The following is a 14097-nucleotide window of genomic DNA, read 5'->3' on the forward strand; positions in this document are numbered from 1 at the left end:
GAGCATGGTTACCATAGCAACTATCAGGTACCATCTCCTTCTGCACAGCGATAAGAAAGCCGACAAGTAAGTAAGCTAAGGCTGAAGATTGTTTCTTCCTAGTCTGTCCTTTTAAACTGTCACATATATTGTTCTTATTTTTCATCAGCTCAAGTGGTTCATTGAATCTAATTCACCACATCTCTCCTTTGAATGATCAAACAATTCAATAGCATTGCCTTTATTTTGAATTTGCCCCTTGGAAAGAAGACAGTGTGCCTCCTGAGGGACACATTTTGTAATTTTCAGATTTCCAAGGCAAAAAAAGAAAGAAAAAAGAAAAAGGAAAGGAACACACAGACTTAAATTATCCATTAACCTGTTTTCTATATCTTGACCAAGTAGGGTAGTTATTAATCTCATTGCAACTGGACCTACATAGGCCTAATCTCCATGATCAGTGATTTCTAAATGTATTTATTTCTTACCAGGAGGGTAACTCATTTATTATGGGTGTTGAATATAGTGTCGCAATCAGTTCAGAAAAACTCACAGTTTTTCAGTATGAGCTTTCATACAATGGGTAGTCTTCACACTAGGTGTCTTGCTTTATTCTGTCTGACATTCTTTCCCTTATATAGCATCTACCTCAACAACAACCCTATGAGGTAGGTGCTATATACTTGGAAACTTCCATGTTAGAAATTTTCCTCCCCATCTCTGTTAATTGATGTCATGATATTTGTAATAACAGAAATGGAAAAACAAAAAAAGGATGAGTAAGACATTCCTTCCCCCTTCCTCCAACAAAACCGCTTCCATATCTAGGAATTACCCTCTTGTGTGTAGGTCCCACATAGGCCTGGCATAACCTGGATGGATATCAGGTCCAGAGGGTGCCTGTCACTGATTTATCCAGACTCTCCCTCTTTCCCTCTTTTTGATATGATTGAAGATACTTGTACCCAAGTCCTAGACCATGTACATCATGCCCTGTCTGGGTTCTGATTGTGTCTCTGGTTATGTCTGATGATTTCAGTCTGCTTGAATGCATTCCCCATCATTCTTCAGTCACCTCTTCACATTATAGTAATAGCTTCCATATATATATATATATATATATATATGTGTGTGTGTGTATATATATATATATATATATATATATATATATATATATATATATATAACATTTAGATGTTTGGAAAGCGTTTCACATATGTTAACTCATTTGATTCTCACAACAACCTTGTGGGTAGGTGCAATGATTATTCCCATTTTATAATTGAGGACAATGAGCGAGAGTAAAGTTAAGTGACTTGCCCAGGATAACAAATCTAGTGTCTGAGCCTAGATTTTGAACTCTGATCTTCCCATCTCCAAGTCCAGCATTCAGTCTGCTCAACCACCAAGGTATCATGGGGGTGTCATGTTAGGAAAAGGTCTATTGTTTTGTATGCATGGCTGGTCTAATGCCTCTGCAAAGTTCATTTATGATCCCAGAAACAGATCAGAACATCTAGAAGGAGAAACAGACAAGGCCTTCTGAGCCAATGATTGCTTAGCAAATCCACCCCCTCCCATGAGTTACATGGGATAAGATTCCTTCCTCAGAACCTTGCATTTTAGTGACTACAAACTGGACATCAATTTATGGAGGAGGAAGCATGCCAGTAGCTGAGGTTCTGAAAGCGTGGCTACTTTATACATAAAGGGGCAAATCAGGCTAACTGCCCTGTGAAGCTTCAGTGACTACTTCTCCCCTCCAAGCTTCGCTTGATGTATCTTTTAACATTGACATAAGATATAAAATCATATTGAGGTGAGGAAGGTGGAACTGGAACCAGCATGATTCTCAGTCCATGCCCTGTCAAAAAAATTCCCTAAGGATTTTCCTGTACAGAAGGAAACACAGACTAACTCCCTAACAAATTAAGTGGATAAATAATATCATACTGTTGACTTTTTATGAAAAAAATATCCAGTGTATGCAGGATTAGATATAGGAATTTGGTATTCATGGGTCTCCAGAAATAGTTATGGGGCACACCAATGTCACCTGCTGTCAGTCAACATTTGACCAGCTAGTAACAGTTCTAATTGATTGTTAGACTGTTCCTTGCTGGTCAAATGCTGACTGACAGCTTAATCAGCCAGTGCAAGGGGACAAGGGAATACTGGAAAACTTTAAATATGACCTCTTCCTCCTCTTTTCCCATACTCCTTCTGGTTGAACACAAGAAGAAGGTTCAAGACAAGCCCAAGAAGGCAAAGTGTCTGCTGAAACAGAGACACAGTAACTACTCCCCAGTCTCCCTCACCACTCATTCATTTTTTCATTTATTCATTCATTTGTTTTTTCAGTCAATCTACAAGCATTTCTCAGGTTTATACTATGTGTCATATACTGTTCCAGGTGGTGGGAATACAAAGGCAACCTGCCACATACACCAAAAAACTGCTCTATGGCCAGAGATGGCATTTTCAGGGCACCACAAATCACATTCTGCTCAGAGCAGGTCTCAGGTTGTTGAAGAGCCTAGAACATTCTATCTAGTCTCCATTAACCAGAATAAGCAGTACTCCTTTAAGATGGAGGCTTGTAGCAAACCTCAGCCATGGATTCATATTGTCATGAAAGTCAAGGCCTCTAACCACTGTGAATTACAAATTGAAGGGTCAAGAGAGAATTGTCAGGGAAGGTCCTTCCTCTCTCTACTGCCAATAACCAATTTGAGTGTATGTTGCTAGGGATTCCTGTTCTTGCATAAATTGGATGAGATGGCTTCTAAGATCTTTTCCTATCTGTTAGCCTGGGACATTCAAAGAGAAAGAACACCGGAAGCCTTGAGTTTCATTCATGTCAAAATGAAAGGTGGGAGCAGCCAGCAGTGCTAAATCAATATTCCTAAAGCACAGTTTTACCATGTTATTCCTCTATTCAAGGGAACCCCTTTGCCATTAGAATAAAGTACAAATCCCTCTGTTTGGCATTTAACGTCCTTCACAATCTAGCTCAAGCCTAGCTTTCCAGGCTAATTATACACCAGATATCTCCCATAGCCACTAAGTTCCATTCAAACTGTCTTGCTCTCCCCCATACTCAATGTTTCCCTGTCCTGCCTCCTGGTCTGTGTCTCACTTGCCTGCAATGCTCATCCTCATCACACCTCTGCCTCGGCAAACACTTCACAACTCTTCAAGGCTCAGCTGAAGGCTGAACCTTCAAGAAGCCTTTCCTTACTCCTGCCTTTAACTCCATCACTGCCCATTTATCATGTATAAATCCTGTATTTACTTCTCTGTAGCCGTACTGTATCCCCATCAGAAAATAGAAATTCTTTTGAGGGTAGTGATGTCTCCTGCTCTTATTAATTTAATTCTTTTTTTTTTTTTTTTGCTTTTTTGAGGGGGAAGGCAGGGCAATTGGGATTAAGTGACTTGCCCAAGGTCACATGATTAGTAAATACTATGTGTCTGAGGTCTGATTTGAACTCAGGTCCTCCTGACTCCTGGGATGGTGGTCTATTCACTGGGCTACCTAGTGGCCCCCTTAATTTAATTTTTTTCATTTTTAATTAAAAAAAATTTTTTTTAAAGCAATCGGGGTTAAGTAATTTGCTCAAGGTTACATGGCCAGGTGTTTCTGGGTGGGTGCTAAGTGCCTGAGCCCGGATTCGATCCACAAGTCATCCCGACAGTGGAGCCGGTGCTCTTACTCGCTGTGCTACCTGGCCGCCCCTCTTAATTTCATTCTTAATAAAGATCCTAGAAAATGAGAGATTTCTAAATGATGTTGGTATCACAGGGAAAGAAATTCCCTTTTCTACTATCAAAGTTAAAGATCACATATTTCCTTTCTATTAATAATCAATAATCTGTTTTGGGGGAATGCTTAGGTGCTTTAATCCCCAGTGTCTAATGCAGTACCAGACACATAGTAGGCAACTGATAAAGACTAGTTGATTGATTGGGTAGTAGAGAGGCTGTCCCTGGCCCATGTGGACAAGCTAGAAATACAAACATTGGGAAGAAGGCAACCTCACACAAAATTCCCAGGATATTTAAGGGCTACCAAGGGCTGCTGCAGACAGGCTAGGAAGGGTTCAGACAGAAGCCAGAGAGTCAGAAAGTTGCAGTGAATTCTTCCAAACTTTCTCTATCAAAAGCATGGAGTCATGCTCCTCCCAAACCAGCCATGACTTGTGCTGGCCTCACTAGACACTAACACATCATTAAGAAGGGAATGAGCAGAAAGTCAACATTCTTCTTTTCCTTCAAAACTTTCTGTTATTTTATTGATGCACTTGGTTCCAACAAAACAATGACTTCCCAACAAACACCCAAACCAACCCTTTGCAAAAATGCATTTCCCCCAAAACAGATCATTGATTATTAACAGAAAGGAAAGATGTGATCTTTAACTTGGCAATAGAAAAGAGAGTTTCTACAAATCGCTGGTTTCCTGGAATCTTTATTAAGAACCATTCATCGGTAAGCCATCATTTTCAAAATGTCATCAATTTTACTACTATCCTTACCTGGCTTCAAATCTCATTTTGGATAATTGCTGCCTCTATGATGTTGGGCACGTCATTTAACTTACCTAGGCCTCAACCTGCTCATATGTAAAATTAAGGGATTGCATTAGACAATCTCTAAATTTTCTTTTAGTTCTAAATCTGTTCTATAATCCTTTTCACAATGAGATCTCTGATTCTGATACATTCTCTGCTTCAAATATGTCCATATCTCCCCACAGGGTCTCAAGACCTGAGTTCAAATTTGACCTCCAACACTTACAAGTTGTATGACCCTGGACAAGTCACTTAATCTCTGCCTCAGTTTCTTTCCTATATTTTTTCTATAAAATGGTGATAATAATAGCACCTACCCACCAGGGTTGGTGTGAGGATTAAATGAGATAATTATACAGCATTTAGCACAATGTAAGTGCTATATAATTGTTAGCTATGATTACTATTATTGTTATTACTGTTGTAAAAAATGCTCATTTCTTGACCTTGCTGCCCTTTCTGTCACCTCATTTCGCATCTATTTTTCCCTTCATTCTCAAGTGAATCTAATAAGTTTTTATAATGATTGTTTCCATTTAATTTCTGTTATTTACTCCTTTAAGCCTGATAATCTGGTTTCCGGCCTTGGTTTTTAGCTCTGAGATTTGGTTCTTCTAGGTCCAACAGCAACAACAAAGTGAATGGAACTTTCCATCTCACACTCCTGCATATTGCATTAAAACTTTTCTCCCCTAGACGTGAAGGTCTCTGAAACCTCAGGATATACCCTGACATGCTACTCCTGAGCAACTAAATAAATGCTGGCTAAAATCTCACCTTCAACAGGAAATCTTTTTTTTTTAATCTTTTTTTTTTAATTAATTTGTTTCCTTTTAGTTTACAGGATTCAATTCCACAATTCCTTGAGTTTCACATTTTGTCCCCCTCCCCTCCATGGCGGCTTATAGTCAAGTATAGGATCTGTAAATACGTTCACATTATACATTAGTCAGGTTATAAGGACGGATTGTACCAGCTGGAATGAAAAATGGTAAAGAGGACATAAAACCAAATAAGAGAACGAAAAAGATCAGGTATTTTGCTTCCACCTGGATATAAACTTAGTTCTTTCTAGTTCTTTCTCTGGATGCACATATTTCTCTCCATCATGAGTCTTTTGGGATTGACTTATATCACTGCATTGCTGAGAAGAGTCCAGTCTATCAAAGTTGGTCATCACACATATGATGTGTCTGTAATTGTGTACAAATTCCTCCTGGTTCTCACTCTTCTCACTCAGCATCAGTTTGTATAGCCTCTCCAGGTAAATACGAAGACCGTCTGCTCCTCATTTCTTATAGCACAATAGTATTCCGTAACATGCATATACCACAACTTGTTCAGCCATTCCCCAATTGATGGGCACCCCCTTAATTTCCAATTCTTTGCCACCACAAAAAGTGCTGCTATAAACATTTTTATACATATGGGTCTTTCATTTCTATGATCTCTTTGGGATAGCATGAGCAAAACCTGATTTATAATAAAGTAAAAATGTATGCCAGAATGCAGAAGAACTCTGGATGGAGGTGATCTGGTCCAAATTTTTCATTTTATAGGTAAAGAACTGAAGCTCAGAGAATGTAAATGACTTGCCAGATGTTATATAACTTAAGAAATCATAGCGATCACAATAAAAATAATATAGAAAACGGGAAATCTTTCCTGATCCCCCTTAATTCTAGTGTCTTTCCTCTGGAATTACTTCAAATTCAAACTTTGTTGTACATAGTTGTTCGCGTGTTGTCTACCACATTAGAAGCAGAGCTCCTTGAGGGCAGGGACTGTCTTTTGCCTTTCTTTGTATTTCTAGTGCTTAGTGCAGTGTCTGACACATGGCAAGTGTTTAATCAATGATTGTTGACTAATTTTGGTTATCCTTTTCCCTTTCCTCAAAACAAACAGGAAATTTTAAACAATCCAATCATTGTAAATAAATGGGATTCAATTATACTGAAAAAGAAACAGTACCATCCTCAACTCACCTTAATTTGTAAAGGATAAAAATTTTATACAACCACATTAAAGAATTTTTATGAAAAGAAAAAAGAAAAAAAGAAAAGTCACAAGTGAATTTGAAGAATGAGCTAATGCCTCAAAGGGTAGTGAAAAGCGCTATTTGTATCTTGTATTCACCAAGTAACTTGTTATCTCCCCCAACATTATGTAAGACCCTTAAGGTCAAGCACTATCTTCCCTTTTTCTTTGTATGCCCTACTAAGAGAAGAGACTGCATAATAAACACTTATTGATTGGTTTAAATGTTAAAGAGGGGGGACTCTAAGAGGCAAAGTTTAATTTTACTTTTACCGTAATTTATTCCATGGGGTTTTATTTATTTGTTTGTTTGTTTGTTTGTTGGCTAACACTTTGAAAGTGAAGCTTCTGTGAATGTCTAGAATTTTTTTTTCTAAAAGTGATGACAATCTACCCATGTGACTTTGCTAAATGTTTAGTATTCAGTCAGGAGTCTTGCCTTTCATATTCAACACCAAGTTGTTCCTACTTTCCAAGCAAATGTTCCAAAGCTGCCCCTTCTTGGGCAGAGACACCTTTTGTGGGCTGCTACTCCTGAGGGTAATAATATGATTCTGTGTACTTGGAGGCACAGAACTACAACACTGACTTTATTCTCTTTTAGCAGAAGTTTTGTGAAGTTCAAATAACAATAAATGCAAAGCACTTCACAAAGCTTGAAGCTATATAAATGCTAGTTAATATCATTATTATTCACATATGAGGCAAAAGGAAAAGGGGACAACAGAAGATGAAATGCATAGATAGTGTCATTGAAACAACGAACATGAACTGGGACAGCCTTTGAGAGACAGTAGAGGACAAAAGGTCCTGGCATGCTATTGTTCCTGATGATCTCAGTCAATGTTTATAGAGAAATACAAAGGGTATGGCTGGTAAATGTTTAACAACCAGACTTCTCTGGGAGAAAAAAGGTACCTATCCCACATACTTTGAAATTTAATCTCAATTATTAACACTTTATTAATTCTAGACAATAAACAAAACAATAAATCAAACCCTGATTTGTAGGAATTTCCTGGTTTCTAAGCTTTAAATACTCACACTAAAAATTTAACAGTTGGACTCTGACAAATGGATTAGAGTTGGCTTGAGTGTGTATCTTGTGAGCATCTGTACCTGAATTATTGCAAGTGGTGCTGAATGGTTTTGCCTTGATATAACTAGCATGTCGACAACCATTGAATTCCCATAAATTCTTTTCTACTCTGGTCGGTGTGCTGGGCAGTCATACTTTAGACCTCCCCTTCACTTGAAACTGTGCCATGACCAGGACCTGGGACAGCGAAATTGCCATGCTGATCAAATCTCCCATTCTACCTCTTCTGCTCCCTTGCTTCTCCTATCCCTGTTTTCCAGCTTCATCTGACCCTTTGGTACTATGATGAAGTGGCAAAGAACCTATTGAGAGTTCAAGGCTTAGTCAGGAGAAACTTTGACTCAAATCACACCTGTGGCACTTACTCTCTGTGTGACAGTAGCAAAGTCATGTAATACCCAAACCCACTTCTTCTCTAAACTGCTCTATGACTGTCAAAGACACTACCATTCTTCCTTAAGTCCCCAACCTTGTGCACTCTAGTTACATACCCAATCAATTTTAAAAGCACTCATTACGTACTTCCTTCATGTCAGAAAATGTGCCACATACTTGCCACATGCTGTAACATCTCCCACCTCCGTCTTTTTTCTCTACTCATCCTAACCTACACCCTCTTCACCTCTTACCTACATCACTGAAAAAGTCTTTCCAATTAATCTCCCTGCCTCAAGTCTCTCCTTACTTCAATCTCTCCTTCCACCAGATCTTTCCTGAAATGTGGGTCTAATCATGGTATTCCTCTATTCATTAAATTCTAATGGCTCCCTATTGCACAAGGATCGAATAAAAACTCTTCTCTTTGACTTTTAAAGCCCTTGTAAGTCATCTACATTTAGCCTTGTTCTATATTACTCCTCTTCCCATACTCCGTTCCAGCCAAATTGACCGTCATGCTGTTGCTCAAACATGATTTTCCACTTGCCATCTCTTTTCCATTAGCCCTCCCTCCCTTCCTCAATCTGCCTGTTCAAGCTTAGTTTTTTTCTCAAAATATGCCTAGAATTCACCTTTCTACATGACACATGTCCAGATCTCAGCTGCTAATACCTTTCTATTTATCTTGCATATATTTATATACATTATCTACCCAGTAGGATGCATGCTTCTCAAGGGGAAGGACTTTTTGATACATTTTTGCTTTTATATCTTCAACCCCTTACACCATGTAGGTACTTAAATAGTTTATGCTGATTTTTTGCCTTAAGCTGTCTGGGACTCAGTTTCCTCTTCTGTGAATATCCTTATAGTTCCATATCCTTATTATTTCTCCTTCCGTGTACTCTCAATCTGTTTTTTTTTTTTTGAGGGGGGAAGGCAGGGCATTTGGGGTTAAGTGACTTGACCAAGGTCACAAGGTTAGTAAGTGTTAAGTGTCTGTGGCCGGACTTGAATTCAGGTTCTCCTGACTACAGGGCTGGTACTCTATTCACTGTGCCACCTAGCCACCCCTACTCTCAATTTATTAACCCTGTTCTGGCTTCATTTTCTGCTGTACCACGTCTTGACTCTGTGATCAGCCCCTTCAATAATGCTCTTTTCTGCCCTCGAGTCCCTGCTAGCTCTCATCCCAGAGTCGCTTTCTACTTCCTACTCTGGGTCGTCATTAGGGGTGTGCTCTCATTGGAACCAATTACTGTCAGAAAAAGAAGTAACAGGTCAAATAGAATGTTATTCAAACCATGAAAGGAAATAAAAATTACAATGGGGGAAGGGTTAGATTGAGTTCTTGAAATAACTGAAGTTGTTGAGTTATTTCAGTCACGTCGAACTTTTCATGATCCCATTTGGGGTTTTCTTCAAAAAGATACTAGAATGATTTGGCAGTTTTTTTTCCTCCAGCTTATCTGACAGATGAGGAACCAAGGCAAACAGGGTTAAGTGACTTTCCCAAGGTCACACATCTAGTGTTTAAGGCCAATTTGAACTCAAATCTTCCTGACTTCCTGACTAGTGCTCCAGCCACTGAGCAACCTAGCTACCCTGAAAGAATTGAAAAGTAGCTTTAAAAATAAATTTGGACACTATTTGAAATTCTATTGTCAATACCAAAATTCCCCAAGATTAGAAATCTAAAGAATTATTTTGGGTCTGTCCCTACCAGGGTAGAACTTTTTTCTTTAAAACTCCCATGAGAAAAGGATGGATATTGGTCCCTAAGGGCCAGGGGCTCTTAACCAGCCACTGCCTGAATGTCACAGATGCCAGCGGAAGCATTGATGAATAGTACTAGAGTCATTTTACAGATGAGAAGATTGAGGTTCAGAGAGATTAATTTGTTCAGAGTGACACAACTAGTAAGTGTTTGAGGCAGCAATTGACTCTAATAAAATGGGGAGAATGTGACAATGCTAAAAAGCCATGAAACACCAATTAAATGCTATGACCAATTTGTTCTAGAGTCCAAGTAAGGAAATAGACTTCCTGCTTTTCCATTATACATGTAGGGGATGATGGGGATAGCATGATGTCAGACATGGTCCTGGGTTGGTTTACTACAAGGGAAGCTTCCGTAGCAGAGGGGCTCCTATATCAGAGAACTACTGGCATAAAAGACATAAAAAACCCCCTTTTAAAAAGATATGATGCTAATCACAATAATGGTTATCCATCTCTGTGTGTGTGTGTGTGTCTGAGAAGACCAGCATTCCATTAAGAGTTCTCTTCCCACCATGTGCTGCTGATTCTGCAGTCATTCACTGGTGATCAGTACTTGTTGAGTTCATATTTAAAATGAAAAAAAAAATCCTTTCTCTCCACTCTCAGATTGTCCTGTACAAAATCTGGTTTTCATAGGTGATCATTATATTTCCCCAAAGCCCTTAACTTTCATTTAAACTTCCAAATTGCCATGTGAGATTTCTTTAATCTCTGCTGCACTTTCTCTTGTGTGTCATGTTTAAAAAATACAGAAAGATAGGCCTGGTTTTCCTTCCATTCTGGGATAGCCTAGCAATCTCTCCCAGCCTCTCCTCTCTCACTTTGATTTCTCTTGTTTGTCCTTGGTTTTAGACAACACATATAAAAAAAAAATCCTCCTTTTTTCCACCATTCATCTCTCTCTCTAATATGTTCTTCAGTTAAAAAAAATTATTGCCATTAAAATAAGAAAATTAACTCTCTAGCCTGGTTTCTCTTCTTCTCTCCCTTTTTGAGAAACAAATTGCATTCTTTGGCAACAATTCCCCCCCCCATTTCTCTTTAAGTATTATTTTTTAATACATGTTAATTTATTTAATATATATTAATTAATTTAATATATCCTTCCTTCAGTTATATACATACATACAAATATATGTTCATGCCTATGTATACACGTACATTCAATGTTTATGTATGTATATATATATGTGCATCATACACATAGTGCAATATATGTACTTATATGCATATTATGAAATTAATTCAGGCCAGTTCCATGGTAGGTTAGGTTTAATATTGGAAGAAAATCAGATACTCAGAAACAGCTAGGTGGCACAGTGTATAGAGCCCTGGAAAAGGAAACAAGAAGGCCTGAGCTAGAATCCTGTCCCAGATTCTTACTAGCAATATAAGTGTGGATGAATCACCTAACCTCCATTTGCCTCAGTTTCCTTATGTGTAGAATGATGATAATAATAACTCCTACCCTCCAGGTTTGTTGTGAGGATAAAATTTATAAAGTATTTTTCAAATCTTTAAGGGCCATATAAATGCTAGCTATTATTAATATTATTACTGAACAGTAAAAAAGAGAGAGATTTACTTAGCCATAGCAGAAAGATATCCAAGCAATAAGGATACTTTGAGTTGATTCAAGTACATGAAGCTCCCTTTCTTGAGCTATCTATTGTGAACCACCAGTCAAGTCAGAAACCCTTAGTTCTTCTTGTGACTGGTTTGACTCAGGTGAAAAGGAAATAGTGTTTACAGTCTAAGCCTTTAGTTCCCTCAGCTAATCAAGTCTCCAGGAAGGTGGCAATAACTTTTAAGGAAAAATAAGACTGATCCACATGAGGGGGAAGGGAAATGTAGGACATTGCTCCTACAACAACACATATATATCAATTTTCTTTTAGTAGACCCGTGATTTTATCAGTGTACAAAGCTCTCATTTATTGACCTGCGTGTGGATATAAATGTGTGTATATTTGTTGTTATTGTTTGGTCATTTTAGTCATGTTCAACTCTTCATGACCCCATTTGGAGTTTTCTTGGCAAGAATGCTAGAGTGCTTTGCCATTTCCTGCTTCAACTCATTTTATAGATGAGCAACTGAGACAAATAGGGTTAAGTGATTTGCCCAGGATCACATGACTAGTAAGTGTCTAAGACCAGATTTGAATTCATGAAAATGAGTCTTCCTGATTCCAAACCCAGTGCTCTATCTACTGCACCCCCCTAGCTGCCTATATGCATATATACAATGATAGATTCTTCAAGAATGTCTAATTTTGACAATGCTATCTTCCCAAAACATATCACAACCCCTCTGTAATTTTGTAGGCCTTCAAACCTTGTGGCTCAAAAATTCATCTTACTGTAGCCAAACTGGTGAGGAGCCTTTGAGATCTTAGCCAACTTGGTCCTCGAAAAGTGGATTCTCCTTCTTCTTGGGACCAGATTCAGAGCCTTTCCAATTCAAGAGAACTTTTTAGACTTTACAGTTTGCCAACAAAACCTTCAAGAACATCATACTACAAAGCTCCACGGAAATAGGGCTCTGTGGAAAATATGAATATGTAGTATTCTGGTTTCATTCTCTCAAGTTGGTCTCAGTTCCTCAAGGTATATGTTAAATACTAAAAATGTTAACCTTCCTCATCTCAGCTGATATGATAACTAGTACACACAATGATAAGCAACCAACCAAAGGGTTTCAAAAGATATTTCAGAATACACATTTTCTTAATAGTAACATATTTCTTTAGGAATTTTATATTTTGCAAAGCCCTTTCCTCACAACAACTCTGTAAGGTAAATAGTACAAGTATTACTAAGTTCATTTTACAGATGAATAAAAGTATTACTAAGTCCATTTTACAGATGAATAAACTAGGACTCAGAGGTGGAGTAACTTGCCTATAGCTGCTGTTGCTATTGCTGATGCTGATGATGACTAGTATTTATATAACTCTCTAGTATTTCCAGAGCACTTTACATTCATTACCTCATTTGTTCCTCATAACAACCCTGTGAGGTAGATGTTATTGTTATTTACATTTTACAGATGAGGAAACTGAGGCTGACAGAGGTTAAATGAATGCCCCAGGAGCACACAGCTGGTAACATCTGAGGCAGGATTGGAACTTGGGTCTTCCTGATTTCAAGTCTAGCATTCTATCCACTAGGTCACTTACTTCCTTCATATTAATAATCATACCTTCTGAATTTCATCTGGGAGAATAAAATATAGAAATATAATATATGGACCTAAGGTAATCAATAAATCAAATTTATTAATGTCTTACTATGTTCCAGGTACTGGGATAAGATGCTAGGTATACTAAGACAAAAATGAAACAGTCCCTACCCTCTAGGAGCTTACATGCTCTCAGGAGACGCAATATATACATTTATTATATTATATATAATATATACGTGTATATATTACGTAAAATAGTTATAAATAGATATACGGTAGTTTCGCTAGAGAAGGCATTACCAGCTTGAGAGATCTGAGTGGCATCATGTTTTAACTTTTCTTTTTATTTTAAACTTAATGTACCCCAAATAAAAGGAGCATATCTGTGTACAAAGTAGAACAGACAAGGACGGTACAAGAAAATGCTCTTCTCTCTATGTGTAGCTTGCTTTTTAAGTATCTCATAAATTTGACGTCACTTTCAAAAGTGTCCTGCTCATCTGTGCTTCCTTCTGTTCACTTCCCTGAATTTAAAAAATGCTTCAATTATGGTTTTTTTTCATTCTTTCTTTGACCATATTGTTAATTCCTATCATTGAGAAAAAGGAGAAAAAACACACTTTTGCAATAAATATGTATAATAAGTAAAGCAAATCCATACATTGGCCTGATCTAAAATGTGTATTTCATTCTGCACTTTGAGACCATAGGTAGCATATATCATAATTGGACCTCTGGAGTTGTAATTAGTTATTGCATTAAACAAATTCCTTAATTTCTGAGTTGTTTTTCTTTACAATATTATTATTGTATAAATATTCTCCTGGTTCTGTTCACTTCAGTCCATATCACCTCATACAAACCTTCCCAAATTTCTTTGAAACCAGTCCTTTATTTTGTTTGGTGTAATAACATTGCACGTTTCATATACTATAATTTTTTCAACTATTCCCCAATTATTGAATATCCCTTTAGTTTTTATTTCTTCACTACAACAGAGCTGCTATAAATATTTTTGCATATGAGTCTTTTCCTTCTTTCTGTGATCTCTTCGGGATATAAGC

General features: G+C 37.7%; 1 protein-coding gene across 1 annotated transcript in view; it reads right to left on the reverse strand.

Annotated features, from left to right (window-relative positions):
• Nucleotides 1-14097, reverse strand: part of CPO (carboxypeptidase O) — a 125456-nt gene that overhangs the window by 78765 nt on the left and 32594 nt on the right.

This window comes from Petaurus breviceps, unplaced genomic scaffold (genome assembly GCF_028583685.1).
Source record: "Petaurus breviceps papuanus isolate PSGF00001 unplaced genomic scaffold, PetGlider_PUasm1.0 90903, whole genome shotgun sequence".
Lineage (NCBI taxonomy): Eukaryota > Metazoa > Chordata > Mammalia > Diprotodontia > Petauridae > Petaurus > Petaurus breviceps.